Genomic DNA, 22,005 nt, shown 5'->3' with positions numbered 1-22,005 from the left:
CCTTCCCGGTAGGGCTAGAAGGGAACCTGCCTGGTGGCCAGAACCTGGGGCCAAGTTGGGCAGGTCTTTCCCAGAGTGGCTGGTGCCCCTGGATGGAGTCTAGACTGAGCTCCGACACTCACCTCTGATCCAGAAGGGAAGTCCGGGGCAGGATGGGAGCTGGGGCACATACATTTTTTTAAAAAAATAAAGAAAAATTGAAATAATTTCTTTGAACTGCCTGATGAAAATGGAATAAAACTAGAAGTCAGTATGAGGAGAGACTAAAAATATACATGCACAGAGATTAAAAAAATAAAAAACTATTGAATGATGTGTGAGTCATCAAAGAAATAAGAGAATCATTTGTAAAAGTCAATAGAATCAGATGAAAAAGAAAATAGCATAGCAGGTAATATAGGATACAAATAAAGTGATTCCAACAGGGACATGTACAGTTATATATGCAGCATTGAAAAAAAAAGAGCTACAGGGATTTGTCATTTGGTAAAATACTAGTCATGCAAGCATAGAGACTCCTGATTTGAGAACCTCAAGACCAACATAAAAAACAGGTTGGGCATGGTGGCACACATCTGTTATCCTAGTACTGAGTGAAGACAAGGGCCTCTTCAGTAGTTGCTAGCTAGCCAGTCTAAACAATCAATGAGTTCTGACCGCAGTAAGAAACTCTGTCTCCCAAAATAAGGTGGAGAATAATTGAGGAAGATATCTGATGTTGGTATCTGGCCTCAATGTGTACACACACATATGCACATGCACCCACACAAACTCATGAACAGGCACATATATTACACAAATAAAGGGTTGAAAATAAATAGAAACTAAAAATCAAAGACTCTTAAGCTAAGACCTTAATTAATACTCCAAAGTTGTAGGACAACCAGCAAAAGCAAAAAACACAGTAAGTTGAAAGAAACAACAGAAATTTGAATATTAACAAATGGAAACATCAAAATATAAAGAATCAAGGATTCTACACTTGATCATAGCCAAAAGATCAAGAAGTGAGAGACAGATAAATTCAAGGGGCATTTTAAGAGTAATATGCACCCTAAAATAGTAGAAACCCCTTTAATTATATACACATATGAAGGTGAGCTAAACGAAATAACCAAATAGTGGGGGAGACAGAGACCAAACTGGGCTGTCTCTTGTCACCAAATGAAGCAATCAGTACCATGTTTGGGTTACCTATAATTGAGCTGTTAGCCAAAGAGGCCCCGCATGAATCCCAGAGCAACATAGGCTGTTGTCAAGAATATAGGTTGTAATCACAAACTGACAGTATGATCCAATTGCTGAAGACAACACGTACACAACTCATGGAACATGAAGATGTAGAGCAGGTATTTAGAGCCTTTAACCCTATGTTCCTGTGTCTTTGTTACAGGAAGGTATTTTGTATGCCATAAAAGAGTAACATAAACAACAAGACAACCACAAACACATTATCTACAATGGTGTACTACCTGCAAGACATGCAACACAAAGCTTGTGGGAGTAATAACTGATCTGACATAAGGCCCACTCCAGGAGATAGAAACCATACCTGATAGTACTTGGGTGACCAAGAACCTGGAATTAGATACAAAGGACATAGAACAAAACCAAAATATGTTCTGAAAGTAAAGAAAATATAGTGATAAAATGACCCTTTATGATATTCTGTAATATTCATAGATCAGTGCTTTGTTCAACCATCATCAGAAAAATTTTCTCCTATAGCAGATGAGAACAAATATAGAGACCCACAGGCAGACATTGTTCAGAGAGTGACATTGGAACACTTGGCTCTAAATGGGATGTCTTCATCAAATCCCTCCCCTTAGAGTTGCAGAAAAAGAGACAGGGGGAGTGTTAAGAGCCAGAAGGGATGAAGGACACGAGTTAAACAAGGCCCTTTAAATCAACAGAGCAAAGCTCATATGAATGCACAGAGACTGAAGCAGAAAAGAGAAAGCACAGGGACTACACAGGTCTGTACCGGGTCCTCTGTGATTCTCATACCTTCTCTTGGTTCTCTTGGTTCTTTTTCCCCTTCTATTCCTTTCGCTTGTCTAATTTTGATGAGATAGATTTTGTTTTATCTTTTAATTTTATTTTTATATATTAAAATTGATTAATAAATGAATGAATGAATGTATTCCTAGTGACTGAGATAAAGGTTAACAACTGAACTGTCATGTGTACCTGCAGAGAGAGGGAAAATCAATTTTGTCTCATGGAATCACACTGAATTTATCAACCTCTTCATGGCAGGCCTCATGTTCAGGAGTAGTTGACAAAGAACAAATAATGAGCTCCACAATTACAGTTTCGTTTTTTTTTTTTTTTGGGGGGGGTGGGGAGTTGTCAGAAGACAGTCTATATCTGTGTAATGGGATTTCTGAAAGCTTGTGAGAAACCTCCAAGTAAATAAGACAAGAGACTTGTAACCTCTTTATAACATGGATGTGTTCTTGAAATGTGCTTTTGTATCCCTCCCAGATATAGTAAATAGAGATCTGTGCACTTCAGAGTATCTATCATCTCACCCTTTATTATTCAGAATGATATTTCCAACAAGAGTTGTCCTCATGACTCTATATAGCCTAAACTCATGTGGCCTTGCCCTTGTAACCATACACAATTTGCACTCAGGTAAACTTTGCTCACATGATGCTGCTTAGTCCTCAGAATATAAATTGTCTGATGACCTGAATAAAGCTGGCTATTACATGATACCTTAGTTCATCTTATTTTTAGCCCTACTATCCCAGGTTCAAACTGCCAACTATAGCAGTAACAGCTGTTTTTGTATTTTGTTTTCTAGTTTTGGAGGGTTTTGTTGATGAATTGGTTTGTGTTGTTTTGTTTTTTGAGAAAGAGCTTAAAGTTGGGAAGATAGGGAGGAGGAAAAGATCTGGATGAACCTGGAAGAGGGAAGAATGTGATCAAAATTTATTTAAATTTAAAAATCATTTTAAATAATAATAAATAAGTAAAAAGTCAGTTCTGTGAAAAGATAAGCAAGAGTGGCATATCCTTAATAAAACTAAAAGGAGTTGAAGATCTGTATGAAAATGAAATATGAGGGTGACACTACAAGAGTAAGGAACTTGAGAGGTTTATGAACGCATACTTTGAAAAACTACAAATACATTGGAAACTCCGTAATAAATGAATATATTTTTAGGCCTTTCGGAAATCATCTTTTGCAATTGCTCTATATTATAAATAATTACTCATTCAATTTGTAATTATCTAAAGATGCTCAGAGATTTCGAAGGTCAATATGTGTGTACACATATTTCTTCTTCTTTTTTTTTTTTTTTCATCTTTTAAAAATCTTGTTCCTTTTTAAAGTTAGAAGTTCAGCTTGGGCTCATGCCTGAGACCGTCTTAATCTAAAAATACATTTTCATCATGTATGATTTTTATATATTATGTCTTATTATTATATATATATTATGTCTTAGATTTTGACATTTGTACATGCGTTTCTGCCTGTTCTTTGAGGTAGGTTAAAGGTCTAAGAAGACCAAATAAACACAGCCCACGATGTTGGGCATCCAGTGGTGTAAATGACATATAGCTTTTTGTTTTGTTTTTTAAAACAGAAGTAGCTTTTATTTATTTCCGTGTTTCTCAAATTAAGCTGGCTGAGTTGGTTGTTTTGAGGGGATTAGTCAGAGACCAAATCCCATATCTCATCTGATTCCTCCGACTCTTCCTTGCCTTCAGCCTTGGCTGGGGCTGCAGCAGCAGGAGCAGCAGTGGTGGCAACCGCAAACGCAGATGGATCGGCCAAGAAGGCCTTGACCTTTGCAGCAAGTGGGAAGGTGCACGCAGTCTCCACAGACAAAGCCAGAACCCGCTTGTACTCATTGATGACAGAGTGCACCACCGAGGCAACAGTCGGGTAACCAATCTGCAGACAAACACTGGCAACATTTTGGACGCCCTCCAGGAAGCGGGAGTGCGGAGTCTGCTCTGTGATGTCAAGCACTTCCGGGTTGTAAATGCTGCGGTTGTCAAACACCTGCTGGCTGATCAGCCCAAAGGAGAAGTGGGAGATGTTCAGCATGTTCAGCAGTGTGGCTTCACTGGCACCTACTTTGTCTCCAGTTTTTATCAGCTGCACATCACTCGGAATTTCAATGGTGCCCCTGGACTTGCAGGTCGCCGTCTTCCCTGGGCACTATGGTGGTGCATCAGGGATTGCCACGCAGGGGTTTAAAGACGGTGGCACTCTAATGAGGATGCCTGGCAAGAGAGGCATATAGCTTTTTAAAAGTTTTATTTTATTTTGTACTTACATGTTTATGTGTGAGTATGTGTATATGAATATAGATGACTGCAGATGTCACAAGAAAGCACTGGACCTCCTGGTGTGGGAATTATGGCTGATTGTGATGTGGGTTCCGGGAACCTAACTTGGATCAGATGCAAGGCAAGTGTTCTTCTTCTTTTTTTTTTTCAGACATATTTACAATATTTTTTAATTTGATAATTTGATTTAATTTTACATATCAGCCACAGATTCCCCTCTCCTCCCTCTTCCTGCCACCCCCCCCCCGCCCTTCCCCCAGCCCACCCCCCATTCCCATCTCCTCCAGGGCAAGGACTCCCCTGGGGATTCAGCTCAGCCTGGCAGATTCAGTCCAGGCAGGTCCAGTCCCCTTATCCCAGGCTGAGCAGTGTCCCTGCATAGGCCCCAGGTTCCAAACAGCCAGCTCATGCACTAAGTACAGGACCCAGTCTGACTGCCTGGGTGCCTCCCAAACAATTCAAGCTAATCATCTGTCTCACGTATTCAGAGGGCCTGATCCAGTTGGGGGCTCCTCAGCTATTGGTTCATAGTTCCTGTATTTCCACTAGTTTGGCTATTTGTCCCTGTGCTTTTTCCAATCTTGGTCTCAACAATTTGCAATGAGATAGGCACTTCTCCTTATATTCAGGCTGGAGGAAGCAACCCAGTAGGAGGACAAGTCTCCCCAAAGCAGGTAAAAGTCAAAAACAACCCCCCAACCCCCCCTTGTTGGTAGTATCACACAAACACTGAGTTACATAACCATAACATATGCAGAAGGCCTTTTTAACAGGAGTATCTTAGTAATAAACATTTAACTGAAAAAGTGCATATACAATACCTATGTCAAAACTATAAGAGCTAACCGTCTTTATAAGTTTCTATGTTTCTCTATTTCTGTGGTCAAATTGTAATGTATTGCTTATTCATCAATTCTGTTCCATTTTTAGGCTATTATGTCACATACAAATAAAAAATCTCATATAAATACATGTTAATCATATGATAAAGGTTCTGAAGTGATAGATCTGTCAGTATAATATTTACTGTATAAGCATGATAATCAGAGTTCAAGCAAGACATGGTGGTAGATGCGTCTACTCCCAGGACCAGGGAGGCCAACCACAGAGCATCCCTGGGTCTTGCTAGTCAACCACCCTCACATACTTTGTAGATTTCAGGCCAATGAGAAACTGTCTCATAAAACAAGGTAGAAAGCCACTAAAGAAAAGAGAACCAAGTTTTTCTCTCACTTCTACATGCACACACGTACACTTTCATGTACAAGAACTCATCGGTACACGTATACAATTAAATATAGCAATATTTAAGTTTTATTTTCCAAACCAATGTAAAAACAGTGCATGAATAGGTGGCACTAGATTGCATAGTGAAATAACTTCCCAAAGTAAAGCATCTTAGAAGATTTTATTTGAGGAGGAGAAAAGCAGAACTGCTTTCTCGTGTCTTGATTTTCAGAGATGTCTTTGCTGAAATGGAAAAAGTATTTCATGTGGAAAACAAAAATGGCTCAAATAGAGGTCATCTTCAGATTTCTGTGTTGGTGGAAAATTTTCTGGTATTTCAATATTTTCTCCGTTTCTACAATGTGAGGAAAATGGTTTTATATTGATTGCTTTCAGTTGGGGATGTTTCCGCTACAACTAAATTTTTCAAAAGCAGTAACAAGCAGGGATGAGTGTTGAATCCAGGGAACTGTCAGCCCCACTGGAACACGCTGTCTTTTGAGAAAAGGTTACTTTTTTTATTCTGGAATTAACTTAACAAAAAGGTATTTCATCAATAATTTGTATATGGTAATATATTTCAAAAGTTTTCTTATTCCTTAGCTAGTGAAAGCCTCTGGGCATTGTCTTGGCATAGCCTTCCTTATTTAATTTCTCATACTGGTGAGTAGAACACAGTGAAGAAAAGCATTTGGACTGTGATAGATCTTGGCATTGTACTGGATCCCTTGAAACACTTCTGGGACCTCCCAGCATAGCAAGAAAGAATGAATCCTCCTTCCCATCCCATTTGCAGGCTGCCTCACTGACGTCAAAGACCTTTGAGAGTCACACCCCCTGAATTGGTGCTTCCTTGTCCTTCATAGCATTTGATTTTCATGTTTCACGTCTTCTACCCTCAAGACCAATTTCCTGTGGCAAAGACAAAGCTACTTAGAATAATGCAGTGACCAAAACGTTCAGTTACCTACCTGATGCATTTAAATAAAGTGAAGGTCCATAGTGGTATCCTTAAACATAACTGCATTAGAATTGCTTTCGGCAGAACTTTGATTGTAAACATTTTCTCATTTCTGAAATGCCTGTCTTTGTAATCTTTAATGTAACATACTGACAAAAAAGTTTAGCCTCCAGAATGTGGTTTGTTAACCGTGTTATCCAAGTGATGATTTTGATATATGAGGAAAAACACATTGTCATGAAAGAGAACATATGTAAAACCCAGCCATAAATGTGTATACTGCATAGAGGGAAATTGTTAATGCTCTCAAATATCAAAGAGAAAGAAAGCAGAAAATGTGGAATGTAATATCCCTGTATTCGTTTGTTTTCTATTGCTGTGATAAAATGCCAGGATCAAAACCAACTCTTTGGAAAAAGAGTTTATTTCAGCTTACCTCCAGATGGATGAGAGTCTTTCATGATGAGGAAGCATGGCAGGAAGTGGAAGGTATCATGGCAAGAGCAGAGAGCTGAAATAGCACATGAAGCAGAGGGGGAACTGAAAGTGTGATGAGGCTCAAAGCCCATCCCAGGTGAGATACTTCCTCCAGCAAGACTGCACCTCCCCACAGCCTCTCCAAACAGCACTGCCAAAATAGGGACTGAGTCTGTACATTACTATGTGTATAGAATACATTTCTCATTCAAACAACCACAATCCCCATGTCCTCAAATCATTCAGAATCAGCTTCTGTTGCCACATGTCTGGCTCATTTTCCTTTTTTTTTTCTTTTTGTCTTTTTTTTGGGGGGGAAGTGGGATATTGTGCATAGAAAATAAATCTGATATCACCACACATTTAACAAATAGAGTTAGAGGTTCATTGCTTAGAGATGAGTGGGATTAGTACCAACATTAAAACTGAGTGGCATAATGCTCGAGTTCTGGGCTATAGAAATGTACTTATCTGGGAAACATGCAGAAAACATTTTCTGTTGTTGTTGTTCATTGTTTGCTTCCAGAAGAATATGTCACATGGATAATTCTTCCAAGGCCTGTGAATGACTCAATTACAATATTGACTTGGACAGTGCCTATCTGATTTACAGATATAGAAGCCATTACTAGTCTTGAGAATAGCTGGTCTAAAACCTCTCAAGTTGTTTCCCATTGCTTTAGCAATTAAATTTAAGCCCTATAATAACTGTCCCTCAAGATTTTCCTCAGTGATGAGCCAATGTCTTCCTCTTCCCTGTCTTTTGTGCTTTAGTTTTGTGGTTCACTCTTGCATTTTAGAAACATGCTACACTCAATGAATCATGGTCTCTACTCCAACAACCTTATTCCAATCTCTAAGTTTGGAGATGCTGAAAACTAGAAAGAAGATTGACCAAAAGATTGTACTTTTCTCTCCTTGGTGTACATCTTTCACATCTAGTATGGGAGAATACAAATCCACAAACCTAATGTGGAATTTAAGTTTTGTTACTTTAACATAAGTCATTAAAATTGAATGTGAAAATAACTAATTTATAAGAGTAATATGTATTTAAAGCAAAGAGGCAACCTCACTGAGGCATGGTGAAGATTTTATGTCTAGAGTCCAGTGTGTACATATACATCTTTGTGTTCTAGCTCAATAATCTGTACCAAAAGTTCCTTGTGGATCAGTGGCTCTGCTGAACCCGTGTGAAATTAGATACACGAGGGAGGTTGATTGCTCTTGCCAGCATGCCCTCATACTTTAGAATCAGCAACTACATTAGTTAGCTTGTCTTGTTGCTATAATAAAATATCTAATAAAAAACAAATTAAGTAAGGATGAGTGTATTTTCATTCATGCTTTGAGGGTACAGACTATTCTCTTGGAGGAAATTAAGACTGTAGGAGTCTGAGGAAAAGGATTAAATTTCATCCAGAATCAGGAAACACGGAATAATGAAGGATGATGAGAGTTAGCACTTAGATAATTTTCTTTTTTATATTCTATTCAAACTCCCAAGCCAAAAGAATCTGTGGCAACTATGATTAGGGTGGGTCTTCCCAACTCATTGAGCCTAACCTAGAAAACCCCTCATTGATATGCCCAGACCTTTATTTCCTTTGTGATTGTAAATCTTGTCACTTGCTCAATAGTAATTAATTATTATTAATTATTATGTAAAACAGTAATTAATTAATAATAATTAATTCCTATTAATTACATAATTATTAATTATGTAAGTAATAATTAATATTAGCAATTTGCTAAAAAAATCCTACACAAATGGTTATTCTCAGTATTATTAGGGCAGAACCAGTCCTTCTCACATGAGGCAGTAGAGCTGAGTCATTGCAAGAACAGAGGAAAAGGAAAATTTTCTAGATGCTACTTGAACCTTGAGCCTACACATTAATCCGTTCCTTCAAAAATCCCAATGGACAGTGAGTATCCTAAATAAATAAATTGTTTATTTAGATAGATAAGGATGTACTGTTTCTGAACAAACTGTATTACATATTACTAGGCAGAGGAAGCCAGACCTTGATAATTGACAACAATATCCTTCTGCCTTATTTCTCTCATATATAAAATAGGACCTAAACATAATAGATATGAAAAGATGATTATATTGTTTGCATATATGTGTACATATGCAATGTGTGTATTTCTGAATGGTTTTAAAATTAAACACATATTAAATAGTCAAGTAGAGTTTTTGATTATCCAAGGTACATATTAACTGATAGACTATTATTACTTAATACATAATTTATTCAATATTTATTTTTAAAGGATTCTACTAAGTACTCTTTTTCCAGCATTATCTGAAATATGGTGATAAAATCTGTAACAACTTAGTTGAAAAATGTTTGAGGTTTGTTTATTTTCTTGATTCAGTTTATAAGTAATTAATGGTTCATACAATTCAGATTCATAAATGAAAAATCAAAAAGTTGATTTGTCGAAATAGCTACTATCACAAATTGATGGATCAACCGTGTTACACTTTACTGTCCTCACTCAGGACCAACCAGAATATTTTTATTTTTCTGTTCTCGCTGCCATCACAGAAAAGTGTCCCTTATTCTTTTTCCAGGTAATGATTGAAAATTGTGTGTCTCTTTCACTACAAAGGTCCTGTTCTATTGACTTATTGCACACCCCAGTGTGAGCTTTGCATTACAAAATCATGATTGTATTCCACTCTTTTCACTATCTTATAAAAAGTCCTTATCTCTGTATTGTATTCCCAAACTTCTCTGCTTTATTTGCCAGCTGATCAGGGCTTCTTCTTTGGGAATAATTACCTTGAAACAAAGCTGCCAAAGCAAATGAATCCCAATACTACATTCAATACAATTCACTATGGCATCTTAAGCTCAATTATTTAAGTAGTTCTATTCTCAATTCAGTCTCTTATTTCCTTATAGATTTTAGAGTTCTAATTTATATGTTGAGTGACAGATAATATCAATGCAATTGTCCAAAGGAGATTAGATATAAAGCCCAGAAGAAGCAGGGGGTGGTAATCAAGAAAACATTCATTACTGATTAAGAGTACCTTCAAAACTACCTTTGCGTTGGTGTCAGCATATGCTGGATGGTAACCATTTAGTTAGATTGACATTAATTCCTTATGCTTCCTTACAATCAGTTATGATTCACTGTTCATCGCAATAAAATAGAAAGTTTATGAAAGACCAGAGCAAATGTCTGTGCATCTAAAATACCACTTTACCCTTCTGCTCAGAGCATCAAATGAGTTAAAAGCAGGGGGTACGAGCAATGTAGTGAGAGGCATGCCTCTGAATCACTGTTCCATCTCTATACAATGAAAGCTCTCTGCAGCCAAGGCTTTTTGGACATTCAGCTGTCGACTTGATTTATTCATTGTAATAAGCAAATTCAGATCTAGAAGTTAAGGTCTGATGGGAATAAAGACATTAGGTACTCAGCTGACCAAGTTTCTGATAGCATGGACTTAGAAAGTGCTCTGAGAAATGACTTAGAAACAGAATTTTTGTTGTAGAGTCTGACTGTTTTAAGGTTGTATTCAAAAGGGGATTTTTCTTTTAAAGAACAATACTGGGGCTGGGAGATGGCTTAGCAATTATAGAGAACTCACTGCTCTTACAGAGGACAGGAGTTCAGTTACCAGCAGTTTACTTGTGGAATCTCTACTGTCTGTAACTCCAGATCCAGGGAATCCAAACACTCTTCTGACACCTATGGGCACCTCAGACATGTGGTGCATCTACAGATACTCCAGTATACATACTCACACATACGTATGAACTAAATACATATTTTAAGTATAACCTTTTGCATTTTGTTTCAACTAAATGTTTTAGGTTTCTGAAATTCTTTGCAACTAATAAGAACTAGTATACAATTTCAGTACAGAAAAAAATTTATAAGTAATATTTGTTTATTGTGATTTCATATAAGGATGAAATAAAATCACCTCACACAACATAACTAAGAAACAATATAAGTTAATGTGTTATGTTCTTTAAAGTACAGCAATCCAATCAATGAACACAAGAAAGTCTGTGTGGGCTAGGGAACTGACTCACTCAGTTAATTAAGTGCTTGCCACAGAAGCATGCAGACCAGGGTTCAGATCCTCAAAATACACATCAAAGTCAGGCAGACTACCTCCAATAATCTCAACACTTTTTTTTTTTTTTATAAACAGGGATCCCCAGAGCAAACTAACTTGCTAGACTAACTGAATCTGTGAGCTCTGGGTTCAACTGAGACTCCCTGCTTCCATAAGCAAAATGGAGAACAATTGAGGAAGACACACAGCATCACTTTGACCCCCACATTTATACACACATGATTACCCTTCCATCCTAACACACACTGACAGCAGCAACAACAAAGGAATCTCTGTCAAGAAGTCTTTCTTTCCAAGAATATTGAAGAAATAGTAGTGAACATTTTGAGGAGAGCATAATATTTCTAATTTACATATATGCAATGAACTATCAATTATAGGAATACATATGAATGCCCTATAGCTTCTTTTAAAAGATAAAAATTTTCTGAGAAAACAACTATTTTTCTCTTTTATATACCAATGCTCTACTCTTGACATTTTGTTTTAAACATAATGATAAACAGAACAAAAGTGAATGTGGGAGGGAGTGGTGATGATATACAGACAGTATTTTGTTTATTTTGTAATTGCACAGTGACTTCAGTAGCTTTCTGTTACTTGCTTTTAAATGCCATGTCCTGTAATAAAATTAACAGCTTTCTCTTTTTTGAGATTAAAAATATTTATGTGTTTGTATGTCTGTGTACCACATGCATACCTGGTGCCTTCAGAGGCCAGAAAAGGGTGTCAGATAGCCTGACACCAGGGTATAAAATAGTTCTGATCTACCATGTAGGTGCTAGGAACTGAATACAGATCCTATGCAAGAACATGAAAATGTATTTGAGGATAAACAAAGGCTACTTGTACAGTCCATATGATTTCCTTTATCTGAAGGTGCCATTTTTTCAATATTTTGAAATTTCCATTATTAATTCACTTCAAGCAAATAGTGTAACATGTTTGGTTCTAAGTATTCTCTAGTATTTGCTTTTTTTTAGGCATTGAAGGAAGAGTATATTTTGGGGTAACACAGGAGTTTTAATTGTCCAATTTGAAAACTATTACAACTTTCACACCTTAGGTGAGGAATGTATTGAAAGACAAAAATCTTCTATGAATCAGTTGCATTTGAAATGCTTATTTGTGAGTATTTCTGTCTATAAAATTTTTTCTTTCTTTTTTTAATTAACATTTTTTCTTTTATTTTACATATTGACCACAGTTCCCCTCCCTCCTCCCTCTCCCTAATCCCACCTACTCCCTGTACCTGGAGTTTTCCTGTGTCTACCCAGCTCCTGCAGCTGTTCAGACCCAAGTAAACACACAGAGACTTATATTACTTATAAACTGTATGGCCGTGGTAGGTTTCTTGCTATTTAGTTATTGTATCTTAAATTAACCCATTTTTATTAATCTATAAGTTGCCATGTGGCTTGTGGTTTACCAGTACTTTTACATCTTGCTTCCTCTGTGTCTTGCTGGTGACTCCTGACTCAGCCTTCCTCTTCCCAGAATCCTCTTTTTACTTCTCTTTTCAGAGTAGATTCAATAATCTACCCTCTATTCTATCATTTCTATGTATTTTTTCAAACAAGAACCTTAAATCTAATCTCCTTTGCTTAGCCCTTTTCCTAACCATTAACAACAACAACTTGTAACCAACCCTCTTAAACAGTGAAAACTATCCCAAACCCAAAACCCATTGAAAGACCAAAAACCACCTGCCCCACACTACCTCTTTGGGAATGTGGGTGTCATGTTCTTAAAATTGCTTCCTGCTGGTTGTGGGTGAAGGCATCTTTATTCTGAAAAGAAAAATTTTGGGTTAATTGTCAAGTTCTAGGAAAGGTAGCTATATCCTTTGTTGTCCAATCTCTACATAATGCCAAAGTTCAGGGCTAAAAGTGGATTATAGATGTTTGTCTTTGTTTAGGTTGTTGCTTACAAATTGTCATTGGTCATAGTCATTATCTTTCTAAAACAATAAGCGGGTATATGATATAGCTATATAGGATATAGATATGATAGGATAAAAGGGTAAATTATTGAACCTACTTTTAAAGAGCAACAATTTGTTTAAAATTGTTTTTCATTGCTATGGATTTTAGTTTATTGATACAAATTTAAAGTTAATTTTGTAATACTGTATGTATATTTCTACTCTTGTTTAAGGTATTATGTTTGGGCAGCTCATTTAAAATTGTAATGTATAATTAAGAAACACAGATAAATTATTAGTCATCCATGATAATCAAACTTATAGTCATATTAGTTAAGTTTTCTAGGTATACATAGATATATTTCAGATAGACAGGTAATCTTCAAATACTTCAAAGACCTACAGAATGTTGCATTTAAAATGTTTTAAAAACTTAGACTTTTTGGACAGTGAGATATGTCTGCTCCTGGAAGCACCAATCTACTTCAGAGAGGATAATGGGCATTTAAGAAACTCATTATAGAATTTGCTTTCTTTGTGGCAAAAATTAGCCCCTGAGCAAAAAGTGCCTTTGCAATGAATGCTTGACAGTATGTTATATAAAGTGGACATGGAGAACCCATAGGAAGGTGGCCACTGAACTTTGCTTGGCAAAATGGTCCTTCAGGTTCCTGCTTAACAGAGGAAACTGCCAGACATTCTACAGGACACAGAGGGAAGTGACTGAGAGACTCTAGGCCTGTGAGCTAAAGACAGATGCCTGAACTTTACAGAGGAACTTTGGATGACTGTCCAGGCTGCCTGCTGTCTCTGTCTACTCTCCCAAGTCTTGCTTACACTTCCTGTTTTACCAGGTAATATTATTTCCTTCTTGGGTCTCTGAGAGAGTTGAAGATTAGATAATTATAGTTATAGATAGTTGAAGATTAGATAGTTATAGTTATAATTTTCCTTGTTAAGAATTTCAGAAAAGAAATTAACTAAAGAGGTGTAAGTATATAAATTTGAAAGACATTATAAGATAGTTCTCTGTTAGTAATATAGGTTAGGATAGAAAGTAATTCAGGTACATTACTTACCAAAATAGGATAGATAATTGAATATTTTCTCTGAGTTTGTCAAATGTCAATGTCAAATGGAGTAGATATTGTTGAGGTATTTAATGCTTGTATATATTGTATATAGTTATTGTATATAGTTTTTTATAGTAGTTATAACTTTTTTATTACAATAAGAAGGGAAAATTTGGGGATATTTTATTTGTGATGAAATGTGATATTTTATTGTATGTTAATAAATAAAGTTGCCTGGAGATCAGAGGTCAAATAGCCATAAACAGGAGCCAGGCAGTGGTAGCACATGCCCTTAATCTGATCACATGGCAGGCAGAGTCTCTGTGTGGTCAAAAGGACAGAGCCAGGCGTGGTGACACAAGCCTTTAATCCTAGTACCAACATTAGAAACCTGGAGGTATCTATAAACAGGCAGTGATGAGGAAGTCATGTGGCTGGGCTTAGAGCCAATGAGAAGGCAGAACAGGAAGGTAATAAAAACACAAGTTAGGCTGGGCGGTGGTGGCGCACGCCTTTAATCCCAGCACTCGGGAGGCAGAGCCAGGCAGATCTCTGTGAGTTCGAGGCCAGCCTGGGCTACCAAGTGAGTCCCAGGAAAGGTGCAAAGCTACACAGAGAAACCCTGTCTCAAAAAACCAAAAAAAAAAAAAAAAACAAGTTAGAAGGCAAGAAGCTCTCTCTGTGGAAGCTCCTGCTGGTGGTAAGCTAAGGCTAGTCGTGGATATTCATTATGATCTCTTCAGCTATTACCTCTGTATTTGGCTCTGTGTTTCTTATTTAATAAGACTGTTTAGAAATTTGTCTACAACTCCCTTCCCATCTACCACCCTCCCCATCCATCCACTCCTCCTCCATCTCCATTCAGAAAGGGGCAGGCCTCCATAGGCTTGAACATAGCATGACATATCAAGTTGAGCTATGACTGAGCTCCTTCCCATTTATAAAGGCTGGGCAAGGTAATCCAGCATGGGGAACAGGTTCCCAAAAGCCAGCTAAGGGACAGGGACAGGTCTTGATCTTACTGTTAGGAGGAGCCTTAAAAACGGACTAAGGTACACAACTGTCATAAACGTGCAGAAGGCTTAGGTCAGTTCCATGCAGGCTCCCTAACTGTTGGTCCAGAGTCCATGTGTTGTCATGAGCTCATGTCAGCTGTCCCTGGGTTCTTCCATCATAACTTGACTCCCCTTTGGCTCTTATGTGGCTTTTACAATCCCTCCTCCCTTTCTTCAAGCGGACTCCCAGAGCACGGCACCATACTTGGCTGTGGATCTCTGCATCTGCTTCCATCAGTTGCAGGATAAAGCCTCTGTGATGACAATTAGAGCAGTCACCAATCTGATTACAGTAGATGGCCAATTCAGGCACACTCTTCACTGCTGCTACAGGTCTGAGCTTGGGTCATTTTTGTGGATTACTGGGAGTTTCCCTGGCACCAATGTTTCTCCCTAGCCCTCTGTCTCGTCCCCAAACAACCTCCTGCATGCAGCCTGCCCAATCTGTTCCTCAAGTTCCTATCTTCCACCCCTCACTCCTGCCACAAGTTTACCCTGGAAATTTCTTCTATTTCTCCTTCTCAGGAACTCCATGCATCCCTCTTTGGGCCCTCTTTGCTACCTAGCCTCCCTCGGGCTGTGGATTGTAGATTGGTTATCTTGTACTTTACTCCTAATAGCCACTTATGAATGAATACATACCATGTTTGTCTTTCTGGGCCTCGTTTACCTCACTCAGAATGATTTTTTTTCTATTTCCATCCATGTGCCTACAAATTTCATGAGGTCATTGTTTTTTTTTAAACAGATGAGCAATACTCCATTGTGTAAATGTACCACATTTTTCGTATTCATTATTCTGTTGAGGAGCATGTAGGTTGTATCTAGGTTCTGGCTATTACAAATTAGCTGCTATGAACATAGTTGAATAAGTGTCCTTGTGGTATGATTGAGCACTCTTTGGATATATGTGCAAAACTGGTAAAACTGGGTCTTGAGATAGATTTATTCCCATTTTTCTGAGAAACCATCATATCAATTTCCAAAGTGGCTGTACAAGTTTGTACTCCCACCAGCAGTGGATGAGTGTTTCCCTTACTCCATATCCTCTCCAACATAAGTTGTCATCATCAGTGTTTTTTATTAGCTATTCTGACAGGTATAAGATGGTATCTCAGAGTCATTTGGATTTGCATTTACCTGATGACTAAGGATGTTGAACAATTCTTGAAGTGTATTTCAGCCGTTTGAGATTCTTCTGTTGAGAATTCTATATAAATCTGTATATCATTTTTAATTGGATTATTTGGTATTTTGATATCTAGTTTTTTGAGTTCTTTATATATTTTGGAAATCAGCCCTCTGTCAGATGTATTCTCTGTAAAACATTTTGCAAAACAGAATGAAGGCAGGATGGAGAAAGAAAGGTGTAGGGATGCAGAAATAAAGAGCACAGGGAAGATGCCTAACATGATATAAACTTTTACAAAAATAATTTGTGCAACAATAGTAACATGTGTAGTGGACATATACAGTGAACATTAAATTGTAGACTATGTAAGCACACATGTGCAGTTCTGATGCATATTTGACAATGATAATTGCAGACAACACACTATTATCACATTTTACAAGGTTAACAGCTGCTCATACTCACAGGTGCTTCCTTTAGCAACTGACTAAGTTTGCATTCAAGCTAACTCTAACTGGACCCAGCTATTGTACTTTTGAAGATATTAGCCATAATGCTTCAGAAAGTTTATATCCTTTAAAATAAAGTTTACAACTTAACTTAAAATGTGTTATCTCATTCCTGTTGAAGGTCAAAAATAAGACTCTGGGCATTTTTGCTTATAATTCAGAGTAATTGACTGAAGATGACTTTTTGTAAGGGAATTTTAGTTAATGCTGACTCATGAGCTCTTGTGCTTAACGTTTAACTACAGTTTAAATTGCTGAGCACAGAGGCAGCTAGTGAGCCAGAAGGCAACCTTTCTGCAAGACTCATTAAGATCTGATACTCAGGTCAGAATCTGTCATAAGTGATTGTGCACTCCATCTTGTTTCAGGAAATGACTTAACAGATAGTCATAAAAATTCCACTCTAAACATGCTCAGCTAATCCCCAACCATGTAAGATGTGGGTTATGCAAAGGGAAAGATGAGCAGAAGACATCTATTCACAAGCAAAAACAGAAGAGACTGTACTAAAATATCTCACTCTTTGTTGAGAAGCTTTTCACAATTGGTAGCTGCAGGAAAAGGGAAATCAGTTTCTTCAGGGATATACCCCATGAGAGACTGCCCATGCTTCAGGTCATGGCCTTTGTCCTGGATAGTTTTATGTCTACTTGAAACAAGCTACAGTTTTCTAAAAGGAGGGAACATGAATTGAAAAAAAAATGCCCCTATAAGATCCAGTTGTAAGGACATTTTCTTAATTAGTAATTGATGCTGGAGGACTCACCTCATTGTATGTGGTGCCATTCCTGGACTGGTGGTCTTAGGTTCTATAAGAAAGTTGACTGAATAAGTAGTGACAAGCAAGTCAGTAAACAGTACCCTTCTGTGACCTCTGCATCAGATCCTGCCTTTAGATCCCTGCCCTGGTGGAGTTCCTGCCTTGACTTCCTTGGAAGATGAACACGTATATGAAAGTATAAGCCAAATAAACCCTTTCTTCCTCAACTTGCTTTTTGGTAATGGTGTTTCATCACAGCAATAGAAACTCGAAGAAAACCCTACTGCTATTCATGTATAGGCACCACAGTAATTGGACACAGTTGGCTTGAGAAAAAGAGCATATGAAGTCAGGAAGGTAAAAGAGTAGTGAGATAGAGGAGAAATGAAAGGGGAGGCAATGGGGTGATCTTGATCAACACATGTTATATACATGTATAAAATTCTCAGTCAATTAAAAGTGCTAACAAGCTGGGCAGTGGTGCCCCATGCCTTTAATCCCTGCACTTTGGAGGCAGAGGCAGGTGGATCTCTATGAGTTCGAGGCCAGCCTGGTCTCCAGAGCAAGTTCCAGGAAAGGCACAAAGTTACACAGAGAAACCCTGTCTCGAAAAACCAAAAACCAAAAAAAAAAAAAAAAGTGCTAATGATACTAATAGTGATGGTGCCATAAAAACCTATTTGTTCAACATATTTTGAGCAAATATTCATGAACAGCCCATCAAATATAATCAAATATACCCACTAGGAGACTGACAATACTGTTTGCCCAGTGCCCAGGAAACCTGTTCCTGTTTTGCCTTGTTTTAACATTATTCATTCTTATTCCACAGCCTCAGTTTAATTCCAGAGAAGTTTACATTCATGTGACATTTCTGTGCAAGTGCATAGATCACAACTATTTGCATTTTTTCTCTTTTGTCACCTCTACTTACCCTTTACTACCAAATAGTCTGTTGTCTCTTTAGGAACATTAACTTTCCTCTCTTCTTCTATTACTCTTAAGAGCACAGTATTTTCTTGACAAAGTACTTAAAAAGAGAAAACCTAAGAATATTGCTTCTAATAACTCTTTGTGCAGAATATTTTATATTTGGGCAAATTGAGGTAGCTGATTTCCTAAATAAACTCTTCATTTCACATAATTTCAAATTTTCAGATATTTACCAACTAAGAGTCACAGTATGCATGTACCTGTTCCCTCTGTCATTAGCATCTTATTAGAGCTTACTGTTACAAGAAAAGTAATATGTCAGCACTGAGGGACATTCTCACTTCTTTCACCTCTTCCTTTATGCCACTTTTTCTGGAAGAATATGCCATACTAGATTTCATCTTATGTCTGAGTTGGAGCTCTGCATTGTGACACTTTCTCAGACACAACTTTATTTTTATGAAGTTGGAAATTCTAAAGACTGCATGAGTGCATAGTGATGTCTCTAACGCTTACTTAACACTATATTGTTCACTGGTAAGATTGTACTTTTGAACATATGAGCCATAATACTTCAGAAAGTTTACATCACTTAAAATAAAGTATACAACTTAACTTATTTTAGGACGTTAAAAAGGCTGACTCTCATTCTCTTCCACATCCTTGTAAATGGTATGTAGTATTTCCAGATGTGAATCACATCTCTGCCAGAAAGAACTTAAACAAAATACGATTATTGTATACAATTCATTTTGAGTTTGGTTTCATATCTGCATTACTCCCATATTTAGTGAGTTCAGTCCTCCCACCTTAGTCTCTAAATCTTCAATGAGGCCATTTTGAACTTTATCTGCCATTCAAGTAAATTTGTTTCTTCAATTTTTACCATACCCCTAACCTCTTTAGTTAGAAAAACTAGATTAAACTGTAACTTCAGCCATGGTATTCTGTGTTTTTGGACAGATACATTGTCATGTCCATACAAACATAGATACTATATAATTGTTTTACTAGATAATCTATGTCACTCACATTAATTACCCACTTAATTAATGTTTAGCAAAAATTAGTTTTTACTCAATAGTTTTACTCTTTTGAGATAATCTTGTCAGCAAAATCCTATAATGAGTCACTTTCATGCCTTTAATCCCAGCACTCAGGAAGCAGAGCCAGATGGGTCTCTATGAGTTTGAGGCCAGTCTGATCTACAGTGCGAGATCCAGGACAGGCACCAAAACTACACAGAGAAACTCTGTCTCAGAAAATAAATAAATAAATATTAAGTTTATACTTAAATATTCCTTTTGGAAGTGCTATATTAAATGATACAAATTTTTATATTTTAATTTTCAGTAGTTAACTATTTGTTGCTGGAGACTGACTGTCATTCATACATGAACTCTCAGTGTCTTTTGACAATATTACTAGTATGATTTTCCTCCACAAATAGTTAAAAGTCTCTTTATTATGCAATCACACTATCTGTAAAAATGAAATTTTTATTTTTCCTTCCCTTGTTTGCTACTATTTTATTTTATTTTTTGATTGATAGTGTAGATGTGTGAAAGGTACCTGTTTCCTGCTGATGATTTTCAGAGTTTAATATTAAATTTAACCTTTTATGACAATACTAAATATTTTGGGGCAAGAAATTTTTATGTTAGCTTTGCATATTATGTTGCTGAGAAATTTTTAGAAACATGAATAGATGCTATAGTTTGTCAAATGCCTTTTTCTGCCTCAATTCACATTATCATATCATTTTTCTTCTTCAGCCTATTGATGTGGTAGATAAGATTGATTGAAACTGAATGTTGAGACAACCTTGTATACCTGAAATAAATCACTCTTTGCCATGATATATGGATCTATTTATAAATTGTTTGACATACCTTGCACTCATAACTTGATTTGTGAACATTTTTGTAGGAGTTCCACAACTATGATCATGAGAAATAGAGGCTTCTACTTTTATTCTTTCAGTGCTTATATCTACATTTGTTAATTGGGTTTCCTTTTAAACTTTTAATCATATAGGTTATGTATAATATTCTCTGATCAATGTTTCTCTCCATGTTTCTTCTCATCACTTTCTCCATTCTACCAGCCTTATAGAATTAAGGAAGAAGTTTCTGTTGTAAGCCCTTTTTTACTGAAAACATTCTAACCTTTTTTTTGTAATATTTTATAATTTTTAATTGTTTTTTTACAATTTATATAGTCATATTTTCATGTTTTAGTAATATTCACCCCCATCCCTCTCACTGAATTCCTTCCCTATCCCTACCATACTTCCATCTTGTAACTTTATGTAATTTGTTTGTAAACTTACTAAGTCCATTTAGTGCTCACTGTACATGCATGACTATAGGACCATCTATTGGAATATGTATAACCTCTCCAGGAAAACATCCCTGAAGAAAATAGACACTCGCTCCACAAGCAGCCATCAATTGCCAATATCTCCTTGGCTAGGGATTGAAAACCCAAGAGTCCTACCACTTTTCATTTTGGGCTTTTGACTGACTTGATCTCACACCAGTCTTACACAGGGAAATGCTAATTCTTGTGTGTGCAATATTCTTGTCATATGATGGGGTCCAGTGTTGGGACTCAGCCCTGACCTATATCAAAGATTCCCTTGAAGCAGGGAATGAGAAATGAGAAGTAATGGGAAGAAATATAGATGTAGACAGAGAGAAACACAGAGACACAGGATAGCTTTGGGAGGTCCCTGGGTCAATACCTAAATGCCTCAAGTTTATTCATGATGGATATTCTATACATCAGCAAAAGGAGGGGCAAAAGACCTCCCCCTTCCAATGTCAAGATATAAAGTACCAAGTGTAGACCCTTCAAAACACCTGGTAACCATGTCTTTGGCCAAATTATCCTATTATGCAGCCCTACTGGGCAAAGCAAGCTCAGACTTTCTGACCTTGAGTAAGGTCTTACTAGGAAGCCTCTGTGGACCCCCACAGATTCCTCCTTCTTTATAGTATAAAAGGTTCCTTAGAGACCTCAGATGACTGTGTACTACCAGCCTTTGGAAAATCTCAAGTGAGGGTGCAGAGCTTAACTCTATGTAGCTCTGAATTAGCTTTCCACAAAGAGCTTGCAAGTAGCTGGAATAATCATAGCACTACACCTGCTCCTTAAGGCTGCTATACCTCCTAGTAAAGGAATAAAGGATGATCAAGATGGAATGGCCTTTTAAAATGTGTCTAAGATGTTTATATAGTAGTTTTAGCTGCATCAAGCCTTTTTAAAAATCAATATTTGTAAATAGAAGAGTATATACATACCCAGTTATGTTCAGCATGGCATTTCAAATGAGTTCTTATCTTTAGCCCTTGAATTTAGTTTCCTACTCCTTATACATTTTGAGACATTTGATGCATATTTCCTGCAGTATGACTAGGTTGAAACAATGTTACTGCAGCAGTAGCAGTGGAAACCATCAAGGAAATTAGGGCTTAGCAATGACCAACCCAGTCATTTTGCAAGGTCTACTCAAGGCCTTATGAAT

The 22,005-nt window shown here is 37.1% G+C and overlaps 1 pseudogene; it reads right to left on the bottom strand.

The window, feature by feature from the left end:
* Positions 1-3,667: 3,667 nt before the first annotated feature.
* LOC102923827 (large ribosomal subunit protein uL10 pseudogene) overlaps positions 3,668-22,005 on the bottom strand; it is a 31,625-nt pseudogene continuing 13,287 nt past the window's right edge.

This window comes from Peromyscus maniculatus, chromosome 1 (assembly GCF_049852395.1).
Source record: "Peromyscus maniculatus bairdii isolate BWxNUB_F1_BW_parent chromosome 1, HU_Pman_BW_mat_3.1, whole genome shotgun sequence".
Taxonomy (NCBI): domain Eukaryota; kingdom Metazoa; phylum Chordata; class Mammalia; order Rodentia; family Cricetidae; genus Peromyscus; species Peromyscus maniculatus.
The sequence above is the reverse complement of the archived record's forward strand: the minus strand, read 5'-3'. Positions and strand labels throughout refer to the sequence as shown.